General features: G+C 36.5%; 1 protein-coding gene across 3 annotated transcripts in view; it reads right to left on the reverse strand.

Moving 5' to 3' along the window:
• LOC146931662 (MLO-like protein 6) overlaps window positions 1–13,938 on the reverse strand; it is a 30,202-nt gene extending 16,264 nt beyond the window's left edge. For 2 of the 3 annotated variants that reach the window (XM_085703213.1, XM_085703214.1), the window contains exon 1: window positions 13,838–13,935. The gene's annotated coding sequence lies outside the window, so the exon portion shown is untranslated. Of the gene's footprint in view, window positions 1–13,837 lie in introns of all 3 variants that reach the window. The other variant, XM_085703215.1, reaches the window with a different exon arrangement.
• Window positions 13,939–16,784: the final 2,846 nt, after the last annotated feature.

A 16,784-nucleotide genomic window follows, 5' to 3' on the forward strand; every position in this document is an offset into this window, starting at 1 on the left:
TGTCTACAATTGATGCAAAAAGTCATGGATGATGGATGAGGCAGTTTTCTATATCTGTTTGTTTTGCAATGATCATTAACAAATGTCCGGGGCGGTCACTCATGCAAATTGGCATATATCTTACACAACCAATCTTCTTGCATGGTCAATTATACGTTGCAGTGTCGAGGGTTACGCCAAGAAATGGTTTGAAGATTTTGTTAACCGACGAAAATGGTTATTGCATTGATACTACTACAAATGTCATATAAAGAAGTTTTCAGAAGGTTGTATTAATGTCATTTTTGAAGGTGAGAAAAACACAAGAAGGGGGGTTGAATTGTGTTTTAGAAAAATTCTTCGTTTCTCCTAAAAACTGAACACACTGATCAGAAGCTAAGTGAGACAGCTTCTGAAGTGATAATCAGAATCTAAATGCAGCGGAATAAAACAGAGAGAGAGAAGAAGAACGACACAAAGCAATTATACTGGTTCCTTCCACAATCCGGAAGTAGTCCAGTCCCCCTTGCACTTCCAAGGAGATTTCACTATGAGTAATATCTGATTACAAATGCTCAAGCACACAAGCAAGAGACTTCCAATGCTCAAGCACACAAGCAAGAGACTTCCTTTGCTCAAGAACACAATCAAGAGACTTCCTGCTCAAGCACAACTGCAAGAGACTTCCTAACTAAACAAAATTACACAGAAAATTGTTTAAGGTTGAACACTTGATATACAATCAGAGGTGCTCACAATACAAATCAGATACAGACTCAATGGACTTAAGAATTTCTAAGATATGACTTTGAGACACAGAAATTCTAAGTGAATGCAGAACAATTTCAGCAGAGGTTTGGTACTTGTGAAAATCTTTGTGAGTCTTTCGTTCAGCGTTCTTGCATTACCAATTCTCTAGGTCTTCACTCCTTTATATAGAGGTGTGAAAGAGACGTTGTGAAATTGCCAGCACACCAAAGAGTCGTTGTTGAAGCTTGATCTTTCACCAATGATCTTTTGCCTGATTTGGTTGTTGTCCTATGAAGAACAAATTTGAAATCCATTCCTTATCCAAAGGAACATCTATGCAGGCGAGACCGTATTCTGGAGCTGTTTTCTTGTCTTGAAGTGCAGACACAAAACAGAGTAGTGGAGAACGTGGTTGTACAATTCGTACAAAGTACAATGTCAACGCTTTTGTCCAAATTGCAAACACATGCCTTCAAACACCTTTGAAATGACCGTTGCAAGCTCCACTAATCCTTTGTTTGTGTTTTCGAATCCAATAGACAGCTTTTGCATTGATAATTCTTCAATTCTTGATTCTTTGCAAATCCAGTTGATATTCAGCTTCTGATGAAATGGCTTCTGATGAGGCAGCTTCTGATGATGCAGCTTCTGATGATATGACTTCTGCAGCTTCTGATGATGCAGCTTCTGATGATGTGACTTCTGGACCTCTTGTCTTCAGGAGCACTATTCTTCAGGAGCAGCTTACTTCAGGAGCGCTATTTCTTCAGGAGCAGCTTGACTTCAGGAGCACTTTTTCTTCAGGAGCAAGTTGCCTTCAGGAGCGTCCAAGCTTCAAATTTTTGTTGTTTCCATAGCTCTTTATTTGCTCATTCAGAACCAATGATGATGTAACTTTATAATTATGGTCCTGTACACTTGAACAAATATTAGCTAATCCAATTTACAATTTTTAATACCTTGTTATCATCAAAACTCTTTAAGGTTTATTGTTAAACACATTTTGTTCCAACAATCTCCCCCTTTTTGATGATGACAAACAAAAGTATTTAAAATTGATCAATTGTTGTTAATCTAATTAACAAGTTGACTTTGGGGTTCTGAGGTTTGTAAGCTCAGAATCTGAGGTTTGTAAGCTCAAACTCCCCCTGAGTCTGATAGTCTTTAAGGTGAGGTTTGTAAGCTCCCCCTAAGTTCTATCCAGGTTAATTAAATTCATTTTGCGCGCAATAATTATTATCAGAGCTTAAAAGCAAAATTGAATCATTGAAAGAATTAACTTATAGATAAGAAGAATGGTTCAATTAACTTTACTTGAATTTTGATACTCCTTCGTTCATTCATAGCTTATACCAATAAGGTAAAAAGATAGAAGTTTTTCAAAAATTTCAAATGCCATTAATGGGGCTCAGAGCCTTTAAATACTTGTCACATATACTCCCCCTTTTGTCATTATCAAAAAATTAAAATAAATCTAAGCACAAAAGACAAAAAGATATGAGAAAAACTCAAACGTGAGAGAGTATATTAAGCAATGAACTAAATAAATCAGAGCAAAAAATCATGTATATTCAATTGTCAGAAGCAGCTAAACAGTCAGAATCAGTAAGCATTCAGAAGCAAAAGAAATAAGACAAGATGATTTCAGAAGCAAGGACTAAGAAAATAAAACAAACAACAAACAAAGAAAAACACAAGGGTGTGCAACTAAGGGTTGGTTTGTTGTTGTTTCTTCATCTCTTCCATTTCTTCAATCTTCTTCTTCAACAATTCTTCAAGTTGTTGTTGCCTCTGAAGAAGAGCTTGTTCCCTTTCTTTAGCTTCTTGCTGCTGCTGTGCCATCTGTTTCTTCAGAAGCTTACACAGCCTTGCTTCTCTGGTCAAGTAATCCGTTTCAAAGAAGAAAGGCTGGTTTGCCAAGAGCAGTGTAGAGCTTCTTACTCTCAGACTCTGATTCACATGCTCCATTACCCTTCTGAATGAAGCTTGCTTGACTCTGATGCATTTGGCCTTGATCTCTTCAATAAGCTCAGCTGCCCTGTTCTGAAGTGATGCCCAGGAGTCTTCATATGCACCTGTGAGATCAATCGTCCTTCTTTGATCCACCAGATTGTGCATCTGACTCAAGATTGTCAGAAACTCAGAATCGATATATCCAGATTCCAGGATGTTTGTGGGTGGATGTTCAAGGATTTCAAGATCAGAATCACTGATTTCTAAATCTTGAATAGGGTTAGGAACTGGAATGGTAAGGTATGTTTGTGTGTTAGAAGATGAGGGCTGGTCAGAATCAATGTGTGTGGTGGAGGTTGAGGCTTGAACATTGACTAGAGAGATGTCAACATCCATGGGAGTTGGTTCAGGAGAGTGTTCAGGTAAAGGTTGAAATTCAGTTTCAGATGGTGGTTGTTGTGGTGAAGTTGTTGTTTGAGTGTTGAGTTGGGGGTCAGTGATGGCTATTGGTGATTGTGGGGGTGTTGTGGGTTTTTGTGGTTCAGGTGTTTGTTGATGAGGGTTTTCTGAAACAACATTTTCAGAAGCAGCTGCTTCTGGAGTTGTTTCAGAGGCTTTTTCTGAGGTGGACTCAACATTTTCAGGAGGAATCATGTTGAGAGGTTGAATGCAAAGGGGTTGAGGGTTAAGGCGAAAGATAGAATCAATGACTCTTTCTCTCTGCTCAGTCAGTTCAGCTAACTTCTCATTAATTATATGGCCAACTGGTTCATAAGAAGTTGACGAAGAGGGCTTATCGTTGGTTTTGGTTGATGTTGATTGGCTTTTTACTGGTTTTTGAAAAAGTTGAGCTAGGGGTACATCATCATCAGAATCATCAGAATCTGATAATGATGCGGATGCGGAATCTGAAGATATATTAATTACCTTTTCTGGTTCAGGATCAGAATCCTCTTTAGCAGATTCACTGGACACCTGCAACAGTTGCTTGGCTTCTGAAACTACAGACTCTCGTAGCTCAGCAGCAATTTCCAAAACTTTTTCAGCGGCTGCTTTCTTCTCTTGTAACTCTTTTAACTTCAAATCAGAAGCAGCTTGAGCTCTTAAGGTGATATGAGGAAAATCCTTGGTTCTCCTCAAGGCTGGCTTTCTCTTCCTCTTTGGTATAGCAGGTTGATCAAGAGAAATGTCAACACCCATGATCATCCTGGAGTCCATGTCTTCAATGGCTTCTTCAATAGAAGGTACTGATGAACTACCAATTTTGAGCTTGTCAGCAGCAACTTTTGCCTTTTTAGTAGGTTGTTCAACCTCTAGATATTGCTCTGCAGTCATCTTCCTTTTTGACTTTCTGCCTCTGGCTCGTGGCAGAGCACCACCATACATTTCCTCTGGAATATCTTCCAATCTGATTCTCTCATTGGTTGCCTCAAAATGTTCCTTGATATAGTACATCTGCACTTCAATGGGATCCTTCTTGCAGATGGGTGGAAAGTCCTTCATAAGATCAGACTTAACAAATGATTCACTTAAATCAGTTTGAAGTTTGGTGACTTCACTGATTAGCTTCATATTCAAGAGAGTATGAGCATTAATGAATTTTCCAGTTTTTGTGTCAAGTAGCTGATCTGTGAAGCCTTGAGATTGACTGAGACTGTCCAAGATACCTCCTTGATAGAATATCTCTGAGAGGAGTCTTCCATAAGGAACCAAGGGTTTATCCAGTAGCTGACTCTGTTTCAAACACTCTACCAAGTACTTGAACATGTATTTGGGCACATTCACCTTTTCCTTCTTGATGAAGTGCTGGAGAAGGACCTTCTGAGCTAGATTTGGCTTCACACAGTCACCACTTGGAAACAGGGTCTCATTCTGAATCTTCAGAAGCATCTTGGTTTCCATGCTCAATTCAGCATATTTCTTCTCCTTCTCAGAATTGTAAATCACCAAGTTGGCTTGCTTTTTCCAAATGCGTTTTTCAGCAGCATCTGAAAGATCAATTCCAGAGTAGTATCCAGAGGCTGCAGCCTTGAGAACATACTCTATGTGCCATTGTGCAATTCTTATTGGAATACCACAGATGCTGGACCTGATTTCATCTTCAACAAATGGCGCAAGACCCATTTCTTCTCTTGTTTTCCCTTCTAATTCAGGATACATTAGCACCATTTGACTTTCCTCAGATAAGGATGCCGCTTTGTTGTAAAATTTTGCTCTTACCCAGAAGTGTCTAACCAGAGCTTCATATGTTGGTCCATTCAACATTCTGAAATAATCCATGAGTCCTTGCTCTTCATAGTAGCTTCTGATAGAACACCTATGAAAATTCAGAGAATCAAAGTCCACTGGATTCTCTATCTGAACTTGCAAATCCCATTCTTCCAATTTCATGCTTCTTCCTCTGTAGTCATATTCAGGGACCATTCTTGAAGTAGATACTGAATCTTTTCGTTGCGAGCTTGATGATGCCATTTGATGATTGACGAAGATTTGAAGAAGATGAAGATTTTTAGGGTTCTAAGGTTGAGAGAATGCGCTTACTTCGCAAACGGTTTGAGAGCAAATGTGTTTGTTGTGAGTGAGTAGTGTGTGAATTGACAAAGTGTTAAAAGTAAAACGATTGCAATTCAAAAGAGACAAACAAACATAACATTAATGACAAAATTGGGGGCGCGTGAAAAGTACTTTCATAGCTATTAAATCATCATTGCCCTTTTTAGTTATACACCAACACATACAGGCCACGTAAGAAGTTCACAGAGTAACTACCAAGTTAGTGGGCCAGAAGTTACTTTAAAAAGTAACTCCCAACGTTTCCACTTATTCAACTATTCAGAAGCAACAAATCCAGCTTCTGGACTTCAGATGCTGATGTCATCATCAGAAGCGAGTTTTCCTCAGAACCTCAATAAAGAGCTTCTGATGGACTACTGCTTCTGAACTAACTTCAGAACCTAAAATCCTATTCAGGAGCAAGCAAACATTTAATCAGACACGAAGTGCATGTTCAAATTTTTCTTTATAAAATCAAATCTTTCAACAGTTAAAGGCTTAGTAAATATATCAGCCCATTGATTTTCAGTATCAATGAATTGTATATCTAAAATTCCTTTTTGAACATAATCTCTGATAAAATGGTGTTTGATTTCAATGTGCTTAGCTCTTGAATGCAAAATTGGATTTTTAGACAAACAAATAGCAGCAGTATTATCACAATAAATGGGAATACTGTTAGCAGTTATCTGATAATCTTCCAACTGATGTTTCATCCAAAGTAGTTGTGTACAACAACTTGCAGCTGAAATGTATTCTGCTTCTGCTGTAGACATAGCAATAGTTGTTTGTCTTTTGCTAGCCCAGGATATAAGATTATCACCCAGAAATTGACAATTGCCACTGGTTGATTTTCTTTCAATCCTATCACCAGCATAATCAGCATCACAGAATCCAATTAGCTTATAATCTAAGGATTTCCTATAAAGGAGTCCAAGATTAGTTGTTCCCTTCAAATACCTGAAGATTCTCTTGACAGCAGTCATATGAGATTCTCTAGGATCTGATTGGAATCTTGCACACAAGCATACACTGAATAAAATATCTGGCCTAGATGCAGTGAGGTATAACAAAGAACCAATCATACCTCTATACAGCTTCTGATCTACTTTAGCTCCTTCATCTTCTTTGCTCAGGTTGCACGTAGGATGCATTGGAGTGTTCATCACTTTACAATCTTCAAGTTTGAACTTCTTCAGAAGCTCCTTTGTGTACTTTGATTGATGAACATAGACTCCATCTTTGCATTGATTGATTTGAATGCCAAGGAAGAACTTCAGCTCTCCCATCATGCTCATTTCAAATTCATCCTGCATTAACTCAGAAAATTCCTTGCAAAGAGATGCACTAGTAGAACCAAATATTATATCATCAACATATATTTGCACAACAAGAATATCTTTCCCAAGGGTCCTTCTGAAGAGTGTAGTGTCAACCTGTCCTCTCTTAAAATCATTTTTGATTAAGAAATTACTTAGTCTATCATACCAAGCTCTGGGAGCTTGTTTCAAGCCATATAGTGATTTCTTCAGTTTAAAAACATGGTCAGGATATTTAATATCCTCAAATCCAGGAGGTTGCTTAACATACACTTCTTCTTCTATGACACCATTGAGAAATGCACTCTTGACATCCATCTGATATAATATTATGCCATGATTAACTGCATAGGAAAGAAGTAACCTGATTGCTTCCAATCTTGCAACTGGAGCAAACGTTTCAGTGTAATCAATGCCTTCTTGTTGACTATACCCTTGTGCAACAAGCCTTGCTTTGTTTCTTGTTACTTCACCTTGCTCATTCAGCTTGTTTCTGAATACCCATTTTGTTCCAATAATGTTCTTGTGCTGAGGTTTGGGTACCAGATCCCACACATCATTTCTTTGAAATTGATTCAACTCTTCTTGCATAGCTAGGATCCATCCATCATCTGAAAGTGCTTCATCAACTGTTGTAGGTTCAATCATTGAGATTAGTCCAATCATTGACTCTTCTTGTCTGAAATGTGATCTTGTTCTTCTTGGACTATCTTTGTTTCCAATGATTAGCTCCTCAGGATGTGAAGACTTGTGTTTGAATGTGTTTCTGGGAGGATCTTCTTGATGTGAGCCATCTTGTGCTTCATCAGAAGCAGTTTCATTTTGCGCTTCTGATGTGGGTTCAGCTTCTGGACTATCGTCAGACTCAGCTATCTGATCAGGTTCTGGAGTAGCTTCAGGAACCTGTATCTCTGCAAAACTTTCACCTTGCTTTGAAGTTTTATCTTCAAGCTCCTTGTCATCAAATTTAACGTGCATAGATTCTTCAACACAGAGTGTTTCTGAATTATACACTCTGTATGCCTTTGACCTTTCAGAGTAACCTAAAAAGATTCCTCTTTGGGCCTTGGCATCAAATTTCTTTAGGTAGAGCTTGTTGTTCAGAATGTAACAAGTACATCCAAATTGATGAAAGTAAGAGATATTGGGTTTTCTTCCTTTAAAGAGTTCATATGCTGTTTTCTCCAAAATAGGTCTAATATAGATCCTGTTTTGAACATAGCATGCTGTATTCACTGCTTCTGCCCAAAAATGTTTTGGTAAATTGTTTTCATGAATCATGGTTCTGGCCATTTCTTGTAAAGTTCTATTCTTTCTCTCTACAACTCCATTTTGTTGTGGTGTTCTAGGAGAAGAGAATTCATGGAAAATTCCATGTTTTTCACAAAAAGCTTCAAATGGCTCATTTTCAAATTCTCCACCATGATCACTTCTGACTTTCAAAATTTTTGATTCTTTTTCAGATTGAATTTTAGTGCAGAAGCTACTGAATACATCACACGCAACATCTTTACTCTTTATGAATTTCACCCAAGTCCATCTGCTGTAATCATCAACAATGACTAATCCATATCTACTTCCATATAAGGATGCAGTACTCACTGGTCCAAATAAATCAATATGGAGTAATTCTAAAGGTCTTGAGGTTGAGACAATGTCTTTGGTTTTAAAAGATGATTTCACAATTTTCCCTCTCTGACATGCACCACAAAGTGCATCTGAATGATAGTCAATGTCTGGTAGCCCTTTCACAAGTTGTAACTTACTAAGCTTAGAGATTAACCTCCAGTTAGCATGTCCCAACCTTCTGTGCCACATCCATTTCTTATCATTCACTGATAGTAGGCAAATCACCTTCTGATCAGCCAGTTCAGAAAAATTGATTTTATAGACATTGTCAACTCTCTTTCCCTTGAACACAATGGATTTGTCTTCCTTGTTGATTACTGTACAGTTGGGTTTTTCAAAAAGCACATCATAACCATTATCACAAAATTGACTAATGCTCAAAAGGTTATGTTCAAGACCATCTACCAACCATACATTATTAATTGAGGTAGAGGAATTACCAATAGTTCCTGTACCTATGATCCTGCCTGACTGGTTGCCTCCAAATTTCACATTTCCTCCCTCTTTCATTGTTAGGCTGAGGAACATGGACTTGTCTCCTGTCATGTGTCTTGAGCAACCGCTGTCTAGGTACCATGATCTTTGCTTTGGCACTGCTCTTAGACATACCTGCATCATTGACATTTTTAGATTTAGGTACCCATTGTTCTATGGGTCCTGGAAGGTTAGTACTTAAGGCTTTACTCTTCACTTCTTGTACCTTGTGCTGTGAGTTGGGTTGCTTCTGATTAGCCATCACCTTAGGTTTTGGTACTTCAGAAGCAGTAACTGTCTTCTTCTGAAACTTAGACTTCAGAACCCCAGATTTTGGTTTCACCAGACTCTGAGGAATAGGTTCTGATCTTTTCAGGATCCTAACCTTTGAAGTTTTGGAATCAGATTTGATCATAGCCTTTGACTTAGAGTTCTTTGGCTTTGAAGTAATCTTAGCCTTAGAACTAGAAGCTTCAGGTTCTGATTGAACAACAGTTTCCAACTCAGCCCCTTCTGGTACAAAGAATGTTTTCAGACCTTCCTTGATGCATTCACAACAAGACTTTAGATTGGTTTTCTCCAGTTTCACTTCTGGAAAGCCAATTCCTCTGCCATTGTTCTTGTAAATGCTATAAATCATAGAAGCCACTCTGCTTCTGTCAATGCCAGATATAATGAAGTCTTCAAGAGCAATTTCATGATTACTTAAAGGTTTTTCATTACACTTTTCTTGTAGCTTCTGACATAAGAACCTGAGCTGGTCTTCATATGTTTTACACATGAAGTCAAAGCCCCTAAGTCCCTGTTCAGAAGCTTTCAGATCCAATAGAGTTGATTTTTGCTGTTGTACCAAATCAGCATATTTTTCTTTTAAATCCTTCAACTCATTGGTTCTTACTTCAAAATGTGTAAGAAGTTCTTTAAGTGACTCAACAAGTTCATCTCTGGGAATTTTGGAATATACCTCATTTTCATCTTCTGAGTCTGAATCTGATCCAGCTTCTGAAGTTGCTGTTGCTACCAACCCAACAGCTACCTTTGCATCTTCATCAGCTTCCTCTTTATCAGATCCAGATTCACTACCCAAATCATCCCAGGTTGCCATTAAACTCTGCTTAATCTGCTTCTTGAATTTGCTTGGTTTGAATGTAGACCTCTTTGACTTGTCCTTTGACTTTTCTCTTTGAAGATCAGGGCATTCAGCAATGAAGTGACCTGGCTTCTTACAGTTGAAGCATCCCTTCTGATCTTCTTTCCTTGAGCTTCTGGAGTTACCCCTTCTGGAGAGAAACTTTCTGTTCTTCTTGGCCAGATATTGAAGTCTGTTTGAGAGCATGGCCATTTCAGCAGCATCTGGTTCAGAGTCTGAACTTGACTGTTCTTCCTCTTCAGATTCAACCACTTTGAGAGCTTTTGATGACTTGCCTTTGGATGGAAGAGCTATTGATTTACTCTTCTTAGTAGACTCATGTTCATTAAGACTTAACTCATGAACTTTGAGAGAACTAACAAGATCTTCGACACTTAAAGTGTTTAAATCTTTAGCTTCCTCAATGGCAGTCACTTTTGGTCTCCATCTGGCAGGTAAGCTTCTGAGTATCTTGCTTACATGATCAGAAGCAACATAGCTCTTCTTTAGAATCTGTAGACCAGAAACTAAGGTTTGAAACCTTGAGTACATCTCCTCAATAGTTTCATCATCCTTCATTTTGAATAACTCATACTGATGTACAAGCAGGAGAGCCTTTGCTTCTTTGACCTTCTTGCTCCCTTCATAATTTGAACAGAGAGAAGCAAACATAGCTTTAGCAGTGGATTTGTCACTCATCTTCATGTATTCTGCTTTGGGTATGGCAGTGACAAGAGCTCCTCTGATAATATGATGCTTCTTGTAAAGTTTCCTCAGTTCTGGAGTATGTTTCTTTCTATCCACAGCAGCTCCTTCTTCATCAAGGACTAAGCCACCAACGCCGTCTTCCAGAATATCCCACAATTCTTCATCTAGGCTCATGATGTAACTGTAAAAATTGGTCTTCCACCAAGAGAACTCTTCAGCATCTCCATTGAACTTTGGAACTTTTCCAACACTGGTTTTCTTACTATCACTATAATCATGTGAGACATTTTTATAGCTAGTATCACCATCAGGAGGAGGAGTAGTCATGTTTTTCTCAGATCTTTGACTGTTGCACGGTTAAGTGATACACAACAGACCAAGGCTCTAGATACCAATTGAAGGTGAGAAAAACACAAGAAGGGGGGGTTGAATTGTGTTTTAGAAAAATTCTTCGTTTCTCCTAAAAACTGAACACACTGATCAGAAGCTAAGTGAGACAGCTTCTGAAGTGATAATCAGAATCTAAATGCAGCGGAATAAAACAGAGAGAGAGAAGAAGAACGACACAAAGCAATTATACTGGTTCCTTCCACAATCCGGAAGTAGTCCAGTCCCCCTTGCACTTCCAAGGAGATTTCACTATGAGTAATATCTGATTACAAATGCTCAAGCACACAAGCAAGAGACTTCCAATGCTCAAGCACACAAGCAAGAGACTTCCTTTGCTCAAGAACACAATCAAGAGACTTCCTGCTCAAGCACAACTGCAAGAGACTTCCTAACTAAACAAAATTACACAGAAAATTGTTTAAGGTTGAACACTTGATATACAATCAGAGGTGCTCACAATACAAATCAGATACAGACTCAATGGACTTAAGAATTTCTAAGATATGACTTTGAGACACAGAAATTCTAAGTGAATGCAGAACAATTTCAGCAGAGGTTTGGTACTTGTGAAAATCTTTGTGAGTCTTTCGTTCAGCGTTCTTGCATTACCAATTCTCTAGGTCTTCACTCCTTTATATAGAGGTGTGAAAGAGACGTTGTGAAATTGCCAGCACACCAAAGAGTCGTTGTTGAAGCTTGATCTTTCACCAATGATCTTTTGCCTGATTTGGTTGTTGTCCTATGAAGAACAAATTTGAAATCCATTCCTTATCCAAAGGAACATCTATGCAGGCGAGACCGTATTCTGGAGCTGTTTTCTTGTCTTGAAGTGCAGACACAAAACAGAGTAGTGGAGAACGTGGTTGTACAATTCGTACAAAGTACAATGTCAACGCTTTTGTCCAAATTGCAAACACATGCCTTCAAACACCTTTGAAATGACCGTTGCAAGCTCCACTAATCCTTTGTTTGTGTTTTCGAATCCAATAGACAGCTTTTGCATTGATAATTCTTCAATTCTTGATTCTTTGCAAATCCAGTTGATATTCAGCTTCTGATGAAATGGCTTCTGATGAGGCAGCTTCTGATGATGCAGCTTCTGATGATATGACTTCTGCAGCTTCTGATGATGCAGCTTCTGATGATGTGACTTCTGGACCTCTTGTCTTCAGGAGCACTATTCTTCAGGAGCAGCTTACTTCAGGAGCGCTATTTCTTCAGGAGCAGCTTGACTTCAGGAGCACTTTTTCTTCAGGAGCAAGTTGCCTTCAGGAGCGTCCAAGCTTCAAATTTTTGTTGTTTCCATAGCTCTTTATTTGCTCATTCAGAACCAATGATGATGTAACTTTATAATTATGGTCCTGTACACTTGAACAAATATTAGCTAATCCAATTTACAATTTTTAATACCTTGTTATCATCAAAACTCTTTAAGGTTTATTGTTAAACACATTTTGTTCCAACAATTTTTGTCCAATTCGTTGGATGTGTGTATTATGTATGATATTGCATTTTTAATTATTTCTAAATGTTTATGACCCGTGCGGCAGCACGGGTAGACGATCTAGTATTGTTTATTCGAGGTTACGACAGATGTGATTAATTCAAACATGCCGCACGGGTAGACGATCTAGTATTGTTTATTCGAGGTTACGACAGATGTGATTAATTCAAACAATAGAATAGTTAGTTTTAGTTAAACGGTGTTAGTAAAGTTAGTTAGTTAGTTGGAACTAACTAACACCGTAAAACATTTTATATAAGTGCAACTATGTGTGTGGTGTGAAGTTTAGTTCGTTTTCAACATTTAATAAAATCCACTCTAATGAGTCTCTCCTCCCTCTCTCTAAAAACTAAGTGTGTTTATGAATGTTAATCTTGATCCAACAAATTGTATCAATGAACCTGATTTGAATCCAAAAAATTAGTGTGTGTGATTCTTTAGAAAGTGACTGAAACATGAGTGAATGTAGCCATGGTTGAAAATAGACATTTTTAGGTGAATCTATCAATTCTTGATGGCAAGAATTGAGATTACTGATGTAAACAAATGCATCGATGATGGCTTTACCCTCCACCATATCATAAACGCACATGTTATAATATGAAATTCATCATCACCATCAGCATTATCATTTACACCCTGGACCCCAAAATGTAACTTAAGACTCTTACAAATACTTTGTTAATTGCCCTTGCAGAAAACGGGGATTTTTAAAAACTTTTCACAACAAAAACGTGTAGGCTTAGGATCTTTGAAATAGTTTTGGACAAATTATAGATCTATTTAATAAAATTATGAGCATAAACTTTTATTGAGTTGATGAATTTGATTCTTAGGGAAATTTATGGAGTTGAAAAATATTTAGGTAATGTTGTTATATTGACTTTGACATTTGAATGGTAAAACTAGTTTCTAAAACGTAAATTAAGTTAATTTTTATAATTTTATTAACTAAATCTTACCATTTTAACAAATTAATAACAAAATACTTACAGAAGATTTTTGGAATTGATTCAATTAACAATATTATTATAATAATTGTTTTTTGACCGGGTATCCTCTATACGCAAGACTCTCTCTCAAGATATTTAACATTGTTGCATTTTCATGACTAAATTCGAACTCAACACCTCTAATTAAGATATAGAAGAAACATTTATCATCTTATCCAAGTGTTCTTTGATCAATAATAATCTTAATTAACAAGAGTTCACATTGTATGAAAAAATATTTACAGACAGTCTTATAACAATCAAGATTTTATGAAAACAACCTGTCTATATTTACACTCATTTAAAATTAAAATAAATCTAATGAATAATAAAACTTTTAGACCAAGACTTCACTCTCTCTATAAAATATATTTTTTACCCGACACATTGTTTGTTTCTTACGTACCCACGTTTAATTATATATATTTAACTTCAAACAAAAAGCAGGAAGACTTACGTATACAGGATCCAGATGTGCAGGAGGTTAATCTGTACTTCTTCTTTTACTAAAATATAGTAATATACACATGTCTGCGTTGATGATGATATTTCTACAAGTGCAAGTCAAAACATGCGTTGTGTTTTTATCAACAAAAATGTGCAAAATTCACATAATAAAATACGACAACTTGTTGCCTAAAGGAAAACGTACACCAACTTGCGCTTTTAAAATAAAATAAAAAAAGATAACGACAAATTTTCAAACTACAGCATCTACAAATGGATTGTACCAATAAATAAAAGCATCTACAATCAAACTTCCTCAACTTGCAAAGGATCAAAATCTCAGTAGTTATTAAATATGATGCACTAGTTGCGGTTGAATCTATAAGAAACTCTAACTCAATTGCAGCCATTGAGCCAATTGTTAATTACTCTGTAAGCTCCTGAAAAAAAATTGCAAGACCCACTATAGTCCGTGAAAAAATTAAAAGTCATTTTTGGACCTAGAGAAAAATAAGCAGGGACAAAATCTTTATTTTTTTTTATACTATGTTTGGTTGATGAAGAGAAGATGAAGGAAAGAAAATTAAGTGAAGCGAAGAGTGAATTTTCTTATTTTCTTGTGTCTAGACAATTTAGAAAGAAAAGAATAATAGAATCTTCAATAACAAAGTCTTGGATTTAAACCAGATGCTAGATAAAGTTAAGTTGACGTCAGTTTCTATGGTTGAGGGCAAAGATGATAACTTTTGTTTTTAACTATATCATGTATGATGGTGTCATCCTTTATCCTGCAAGGAGGGCCGTTCTTTGGGGAGTGCAAAGAGTTCAACCGAGTTGGACCTCCCAAAGTGATGGGCCTCAAAAAAAAAAATATTGCTCAATATCCCCACCTCCGCTCAAAAAAGAAAAATAAACATGTTTCATGTTTCAATTTCTAAGTAAAAAAATCATGTTCCATGTTTCTATTTCTAGATTAAAATACACGTCTTTAGTAAAAATAATTGCTAATTTTGATTTCGGTGGCTAATAATCATTATAGAAGTGTTATTTTCAATTTAAATAGAAGATTAATCTTTTTTAAAAATTGTGCGTTTTTTTTATTAGAGGCTTATTTTTACTATGAGAGCCGAGCCTCCAATTTCATAGGGTCGGCCCTGCTTGCAAGAGAATCACTTTGTAATTGTTTCTTTTTTTTTCCTCTCGTGGGATTGTTTTTATTGTTTTGGCCTCATTTAATTTGTATTAACCTTTTGTGGCCTTAAGCACACCTTGTGCGGGGTAGGCCTCTTGTGTTGTTTAACAAATCTCATTTTTGCATAAATCTCATCTTTGCTTATTAAAAAAAAGTGAAAAGAAGAGCGAAAAGATAAAAAATATCAATCATATGTTGTATAATTAATTAAATAATATCGAATCAATATTATTATTTCCCTTTTGATTGTTTGTTATCTATTTCTTTGTTTTCTTTCAAATTTGAGAGGATTAATTAGTTTTTAGAGTGATGATCATTTTAGTCTATGAGAAAAACCGTGAGACTTAATTTGGTTCAGAAAAAATAAAAACAATGTTTAATCTTTGAATATGCATAAAAATATTCAATAACAGTTAAATCATTATATAATATGTGATTAATATTTTTTTATATATATCTCTATATCTTCTATATAATACATCTATATTTTTTTTTATTGCTAATACATCTACATTTTAGTGATTCACTCTCAAACATTTCATCTAAAGTTCGGTGAGAAGGTTTGACCTTGCCCCCTTCTTGCCCCAACTTTCACGGGTAGATATGCTACATGGAACCCTACGAAGACATCTTGCATGTTTACCCAAATTTCCACCTTGAGGACAAGGTGTGTTTCGAAGAGGGGATGGATGTTATGGAACATATTGACCCGACTCGACCAATAGAAGAAGGGTTATTGCTCTTCTCCCATCTATTTTTGCTCGTTCCAGTCAAAATAGCTGATGGTGAGTTAACTCACGTATGTGCATATTTAACGTGAGTTAACTCACGTAGGTGCATTTTTCAGCTTGAGTTAACTCACGTTGCACCGAATTAAGAAAAAACAGATGGAAGAAAAGCAATTCTATAGAAGAAGACAATGGAACTAAGAGCAGAGGAGTGTTTGATAGCCTACGTCCACAGTTAAGGGTTAAGAGGAACAAAGTGAAGCCTAATTGGTAAAATGACTTAAAAATTGTTCTTTAAACACCTGCAATTGCTAACAAGCACTTCAAAATTCTAAAAATACCTCCATCGGGTCCTAATTCCTATTCGCTTGTGATTGAGAGATAATTTTTTAATGCTACATTTTTTATCAATTACGGTTTAACTGATTCAACAAAGTATCCATGTTTTTGGTCACACATGGGGGGCCTCGTTGTTTCAAATAGTGAAGTATGAGTTTTTAGAGTAGTTAAACGTGTAATCGATCGAAAAAGCTTATTATTCACAACCTTATCATTAAATTCTTTGAATTCGCATTATTTATAAGTAAAAGTGTAAAAGTTTCTTGTTTTACACATATCGGTTCCTAAATCTTGATCATTGGTCGGGTCTTATTTCTTGAACATGAGTGATCGAGTTTTAATATTGTATTAGTTATTTTCATTTACATTTGGAGACCGCTTTCAATGAAAAGCGATCGAGCACTCATGTTCGATATTAAGAAAATAATTGATCTTTTCTACGGTATTATTTTTTTACCAAGAAGTTATAATTTCTTAAAAATAAAATGAATCAACGTGTTTTCAAATTAATGACCACCACATAGTGAATTAACGTGTTTCCAAATAAAATGAATTAACGGCGGTCATGCAATATCGACCATGATCTTTGGTGGAAATATGAAACAACAAAGACTTTTTAGATAAGAACTGCTCTAAAAAGTTATACCTTGCTATTTGAAACAACAAGGTCCAACGGCCACCGGTATGACTAGAAACAA

Source organism: Medicago sativa, chromosome 4 (genome assembly GCF_051527215.1).
Source record: "Medicago sativa cultivar Bolivia chromosome 4, Bolivia_mono, whole genome shotgun sequence".
Classification (NCBI taxonomy): Eukaryota; Viridiplantae; Streptophyta; class Magnoliopsida; order Fabales; family Fabaceae; genus Medicago; species Medicago sativa.